Genomic DNA, 6,912 nt, shown 5'->3' with positions numbered 1-6,912 from the left:
GGCTTTTTTCTTTTTGCTTATGTGGTGCTGAGGAATCGAACCCAGGGCCTCAGGCATGCAAGGCAAGCGCTCTACCACTGAGCCACCTTCCCAGCCCAGAAGGTATATTTTAAAGGAAAGGTATGGACAGAATGAAATCCAATGGATAGAAAAAGATACACCAGACAAAATAAGGACCAGGGAAATATGGGTAGCAGTTCTTATATTTGACAAAATAGAATTAAGGCCAAAAAAATCACAAAGAACAAAAGAAGATCATTAGACACTGGCTCAAAAGAATAATAGTTCAAGAATCTGCAATGATGTTTATGTGTGCATGTCTTCAACAATGCAAAACTAAAATGGAGATAATAATCACATTAAATATATGAATAGGGGCTGGGAAGGTGGCTCAGTGGGAGAGTGCTTGTCTCACATGCATGAGGCCCTGAGTTCGATTCTTCAGCATCACATAAGCAGAAAAAGCCGGAAGTGGCGCTGTGGCTTGAGCTGAAGAACTGAGGGACAGAGCCCAGACCCAGAGTTCAGGCCCATGACCCCACGCCCAAAATACATATACATATACATATACATGAATAAACTATGGCATTCAGATCTCTCCACAAATAGTTTTTGCTTATTGGCAGCACTGGAGTCTGAATTCAGGGCTTGGAGCAATTGCTCTGCCACTTGAGCCACTCCATCACCCCTTCTTATAAAATAATTAAATATGCAGTTTAAATAGTTAATTCTAATCTGAACAGTACTCCGATTAGCATGTTATTCGTAGGAAATTAACTGAGTTATGTCCATTATCGATCAAGTCACACACTCCACAGAGAATATAGGTCTCTTCTATGTGCAAATAAGTATGCACAGGGCCAGCCCTGGACTATGCAGCGGTTATGCTTGCTGGTGGAGGCAGTGAATCCCTGCTTCAAATCGGTGCTGATATGGAGACTGCACACACACCACAAGAGAGGATGATTCCAATCTCTGGGACAATCAATAAGCAGCATATACCTGCCAGCCAGGTGAGCGGTGAGAAGTCAGCAGCCCAGCCTTGCCTCGGCATACACACAAGACGATTTGAAAATCAGTGCAGCAAAGGTCTGGGGGATGGTTCACGTGGGGTGAGTGGGGGCTCACAGCGTGGGGGATGGTTCACGTGGGGTGGGCGGGGGCTCACAAGTGTGGGGTTTTAGGTTCTAACTCCAGTAACCAAAAGAGAAAGTTCAAAAGAATATATATTTAGGAAAATGAGATGGAAAATTAAAAAGTAAGAACAAAAACCCACAAAACAGAAAATAATTCTAACATGAAAAGTCAGAGAGCGAATTTATGAAGCTAAAATGGGTCCCTTTGAATACAATGGGCTAATAAGCAGACCCCTGGGGAGGAGACACAATAAGGGAGAAAAGAAGCAAAGGAAGCAAACAGCATGAAAGCTGGAGATAACTGTGAAAGTAATATGGAAATTATGAACAGCTACTTACTAAGATAGTCAGACAACTTACAGAAAACGAAGAATTGTCACTGAAATAAAAATGCCAAATGGCTGGATGCCAGTGGCTCACACCTGTTATCCTAGCTACTCAGGAGGCTGAGATATGAGGATTGCATTTCAAAGCCAGTGTAAGCAGGAAACTCTATGAGACTTGATCTCCAATTAACCACCAAAATGCCAGAAGTAGAGCTGTGGCCTTGAGTGAAAAAGCTTAGGGACAGTGCCCAGGCCCTGAGTTCAAACCCCAGGATTGGCAGGCACATGCACACACACACACACACACACACACACACACACACACACAGAGAGAGAGCCAAATAAACACCAGAGAAAACAGAAAACTTACATAGAACAATATTCATGAAAGAAAATGGAATAAAAAACAATTCTGCACTAAATCTCTTTGAGAAAAATGGATTATTTCTCCAGCAAACCCTCCCAGAGAGAAAACTAGCACAGCTCAGCTCACTTCCTCTGTGTGTTCTCAATGTCCTGAATGGAACACTACAGAAAAACAGGAGCAAGTGGGCTGGAACAGGAGCTCTGCCATGGACGGGTGGTGCGAAGACCAGTGGGAACCCAACAGCACCAGCAGCTATGTCTCAGCTGGCAGGAGAGGCAAGGCACGGGCAGACAGAGATGGCCGTGTCTCATCAAGTCTGTGATCCATCACTGCAGCACAGCTGCTCAGAACAAGACACATCTTATCTCAGTAGCTTGGTTGGCTGTTTGTGGCTCAGAAACTCATGAAATTAGGATCAAACTCCAGAAGAAGCTGGAGCAAGGTTTCAGAGGTTGAAGATAGAGCAGAGAAATTAGATAAAGTAGTCAAAGACATTGATAAGTCCCTAGGCAGCGCCAAGGGCTTACAAAACCCCAGAGACTGCCAAAAGTCAAAACTTACAAATGATGGGAATAGATGGGGAATAAGAAATAAAAACAAAGCACTGAAACGGTTCAGTGAAATAAGGGCAGAAAATGTCCCCAACCTTGAGAAAGAATGTCATCAGTGTGATGAATGTTTACAGAACAACAAATGGGCCAGATAAGAGGGAAAAACAAACAACAACAAAAAACCAACCTCTGGAGGCGTTTCAATAAAACACTAAACAATCAGAGTAAAGGAAGAATATGGAAAGCCCCCAAAGAAAGGGGACGGGCTGTAGGAGGGAGCGCTCACTGGAATAAGCAGACTTCTCCCTCCAGCGACACTGACTGCAAGGAGGGCACAGCTCAGAGCAGTTGCCACCTGGCTGTCACCAAGTGGAGCTGTTCAACATAATTACGAGCATGGAATGGACGCCCTTGGCAGAGCTCTGTCCCCTGAAGGCCCGGCCCACTGAAGGCTGCTTCCAGGATGGTAGACGCCCACGCCGCACACCGCAGCATCAAGCAGCTGAGAAGGGCAGCATGCTAATCTTAAAATTTACATTATAAACAGAGATACAAGACATCTTAGGCAGAGAAAGAAAAACAGTATGGCAATGGCTTGGGAACACATAAATAAGCCAATAAAATTGAAGATAAATTCCTCCACACAAATCCACAGATTTGTATATAGGTTGTCATGACCTGTATTTGATACAGGACAGAAAGCGTTGGAAAGGGAAGATATTTTAAATATGAATATTTTTAAAATGGGATTGAAAAAAAAAACTATGACATTATTCTGGGTAGTGATTTTTCAGATATGATCCCAGCTGCACAGACAACAAAGGCAAAAATACACAATTGAGCCAGGCACCGGTGGCTCAAACCTGCTATCCTAGCTACTCAGGAGGCTGAAATCTGAGGATCATGGTTCAAAGCCAGCCTGGGAAGGAAAGTCTGTGAGACTCTTCTCTCCAATTAATCACCAGAAAACCGGAAGTGGCGCTGTGGCTCAAGTGATAGAGCGCTGGCCTTGAGCTGAAGAGCTAAGGGACAGCACCCAAGCCCAGAGTTCAAGACCCAAAACTGACAAAAACAAAAACAAACCTCAAAACCATGCAAATGGGGATGTCCTCAAATGGACAACTGAACCCTCAGGAGAATGAGCAGACAGCCAAAGACCGGGGACATCCACTGCAAACTGCACCTGACATGACGTTAACACCCAAAGTACACAAAGCTCCGACACAAGTCAGCAGCAGGAACACAGATAACTGGGTTTATAAAAAATGGATAGTTCTCAAATACGTTTCCTTCAAGAACATAAGCGGCCGATGGTGGGGGCCAGGCCCCGTGGGTCACACCTGCCGCTGGCCGTCAGCATGTGAAGTGACGCAGGAATGAAGCCACACCTGGTACCTGTTAGAATGGCTATGATAACAAAGAAGAAAGATGACCACTACTCACGAGCTGTTGGCAGGAAAGGGAATTGGTGCAGCATGACAGAAAGCGTGGAGGGTCCCCAACCACCAGACACCCAGGCTGTCACCCAGGCAGGGCAGTGCATGTCTGTAACCCTCGCCACCTGGGAGTCAGACATTAGGGAGAACATGGTTTGAGACTGGCTTAGGCAAAAACTAGGGTGAGGTTGTTTCTAACAAAACAAAGTAAAAGACAACAAAGCAACAACAAAAACAAGAAGTTAAATGATGTCGATTGTGGTGGTGGTGCCCGCCGGCACCTGCCGCTCTGGACGCAGGGCTGGCATGTGCCTGACCTCAGACCCGGGACACAAGATCCAGCCGGAACAGGAACTCCACAAGGGCCGTGGCTCCAAGCGTGTGGCCCTCGCCTGGACAGCCATCTCGTGTTTAACCCACAAGAAATGGGAACAGACCGTCCAACAGATGGCCACGCTCACGGCCACACTCATGGGACACTCGTGGCTACTCTCATGGGCATGTTCACAGCCATGCCCATGGGCCAAAGAAGCCATGGTCAGCACGAAGCCATGGCCAGCACAAAGTCATGGCCAGCACGAAGCCATGGCCAGCACAAAGTCATGGGTCAACAGGAAGCCATGGCCAGCACAAAGCCATGGCCAGCACAAAGCCGTGGTCAGCATGAACTGGTGGTTAGCACGAAGCCCTGCAGGGTGTTCAGGTGGCCCAGTCCCTGCAGACCGACACCATGGAAGAGAGAGATGGAGTCAGGCAGCACACAGACAGGCATCGCTGACCACCACCATGGTGTGCCCTGTGCCAAGCCTCCGCCCACCTGTGCGCAGACATGCCCTGCACTGAGCTCAGATGGCCCTCAGAAGGGGGAGTTTCCAGGAGCTGAGTTTTGGGGGATTGAGTTTGGGGGAGTTGAGGAGTTTGGGGAGTCCTTTCAGGGGTTGAGGAGTTTGGAGGAGCTGGAATTTGGGGGAGTTAGGGTTTCAAGGAGTTGGGAGTTTTGGGGAGTTGAGGAGTGAGTTTGGGGACTCCAGTGGACATGGCCATTCCAGTCCTCAGACCTCACTGGACACGGCCTCTCCAGTCCTCAGACCTCACTGGACACGGCCTCTCCAGTCCTCAGACCTCACTGGACACGGCCTCTTCAGTCCTCAGACCTCACTGGACATGGCCTCTCCAGTCCTCAGACCTCACTGGACATGGCCTCTCCAGTCCTCAGACCTCACTGGACACGGCCTCTCTAATCCTCTTCAGCAGGATGTGGATGAGGCTGGGTGGAGCCTGGACCTCTGAAGTAGACCTGGCCAGATATTTTTACCTTCCTATTCCCAGCTGGGCAGCTTAGGAGCTAGCCTGGGAGGTGCCCGCTCTGTCCATTCTATGCTGTCCTGCGTGGCTATCAAAAAGGTGCCATTTCCTCATGACTATTGTTGGAGTTGGTCGTGGTGTCACATTTGAGGCCTCCATTTGGTAGGTGATGCTGCTTCGAACCTCACTTCCACAGAGCATGACATGTGTGCCATACTACAATGCTTGTGCTGCAGTGTCCGAGCTGCGGTGTCCAGGCTGCAGTGTCCGTGCTGCAGTGTCCGAGCTGCGGTGTCCAGGCTGCAGTGACCGTGCTGCAGTGTCCTGCTGCAGAGTCTGTGCTGCAGTGTCTGTGCTGCAGTGTCCGTGTTGCAGTGTCTGTGCTGCAGTGTCTGTGCTGCAGTGTCTGTGCTGCAGTGTCTGTGCTGCAGTGTCCGTGCTGCAGTGCTGTGCTGCAGTGTCCATGCTGCAGTGTCCAGGCTGCAGTGTCCGTGCTGCAGTGTCCGTGCTGCAGTGTCCGAGCTGCGGTGTCCAGGCTGCAGTGTCTGTGCTGCAGTGTCTGTGCTGCAGTGTCTGTGCTGCAGTGTCTGTGCTGCAGTGTCTGTGCTGCAGTGTCCAGGCTGCAGTGTCTGTGCTGCAGTGTCTGTGCTGCAGTGTCCAGGCTACAGTGTCCAGGCTGCAGTGTCCGTGCTGCAGTGTCTGTGCTGCAGTGTCTGTGCTGCAGTGCCAGGCTGCAGTGTCCAGGCTGCAGTGTCCGTGCTGCAGTGTCCGTGCTGCAGTGTCCGTGCTGCAGTGTCCGTGCTGCAGTGTCTGTGCTGCAGTGTCTGTGCTGCAGTGTCCAGGCTGCAGTGTCTGTGCTGCAGTGTCCGTGCTGCAGTGTCCAGGCTGCAGTGTCTGTGCTGCAGTGCTGTGCTGCAGTGTCCATGCTGCAGTGTCTGTGCTGCAGTGTCTGTGCTGCAGTGTCCGTGCTGCAGTGTCCAGGCTGCAGTGTCTGTGCTGCAGTGTCCGTGCTGCAGTGTCCAGGCTGCAGTGTCTGTGCTGCAGTGTCTGTGCTGCAGTGTCCAGGCTGCAGTGTCTGTGCTGCAGTGTCCAGGCTGCAGTGTCTGTGCTGCAGTGTCCGTGCTGCAGTGTCCAGGCTGCAGTGTCTGTGCTGCAGTGCCGGGCTGCAGTGTCCAGGCTGCAGTGTCCGTGCTGCAGTGTCCGTGCTGCAGTGTCCGTGCTGCAGTGTCTGTGCTGCAGTGTCCAGGCTGCAGTGTCCAGGCTGCAGTGTCTGTGCTGCAGTGTCCGTGCTGCATTGTCTGTGCTGCAGTGTCCCTGCTGCAGTGTGTGTGCTGCATTGTCCATGCTGCAGTGTCCATGCTGCAGTGGTATCCGTGCTGCAGTGGTATCCGTGCTGCAGCGGTGTCGGTGCTGCAACGGTGTCTGTGCTGCAGTGGTGTCTGTGCTGCAGTGGTGTCTGTGCTGCAGTGGTGTCCGTGCTGCAGCGGTGTCTGTGCTGCAGTGGTGTCAGTGCTGCAGTGGTGTCCGTGCTGCAGTGGTGTCTGTGCTCCAGCGGTGTCTGTGCTGCAGTGGTGTCCGTGCTGCAGTGGTGTCCGTGCTGCAGTGGTGTCCGTGCTGCAGTGGTGTCTTGCTGCAGTGGTGTTTTGCTGCAGCGGCGTCTGTGCTGCAGTGGTGTCAGTGCTGCAGCGGTGTCTGTGCTGCAGTGGTGTCTTGCTGCAGTGGTATCCATGCTGCAGTGGTGTCTGTGCTGCAGTGGTGTCTGTGCTGCAGTGTCCGTGCTGCAGTGGTGTC

The sequence above is a fragment of the Dipodomys ordii genome, unplaced genomic scaffold (assembly GCF_000151885.1).
Source record: "Dipodomys ordii isolate 6190 unplaced genomic scaffold, Dord_2.0 Scaffold71, whole genome shotgun sequence".
NCBI classification, from domain to species: domain Eukaryota; kingdom Metazoa; phylum Chordata; class Mammalia; order Rodentia; family Heteromyidae; genus Dipodomys; species Dipodomys ordii.
Note: the sequence above shows the minus strand (reverse complement) of the source record.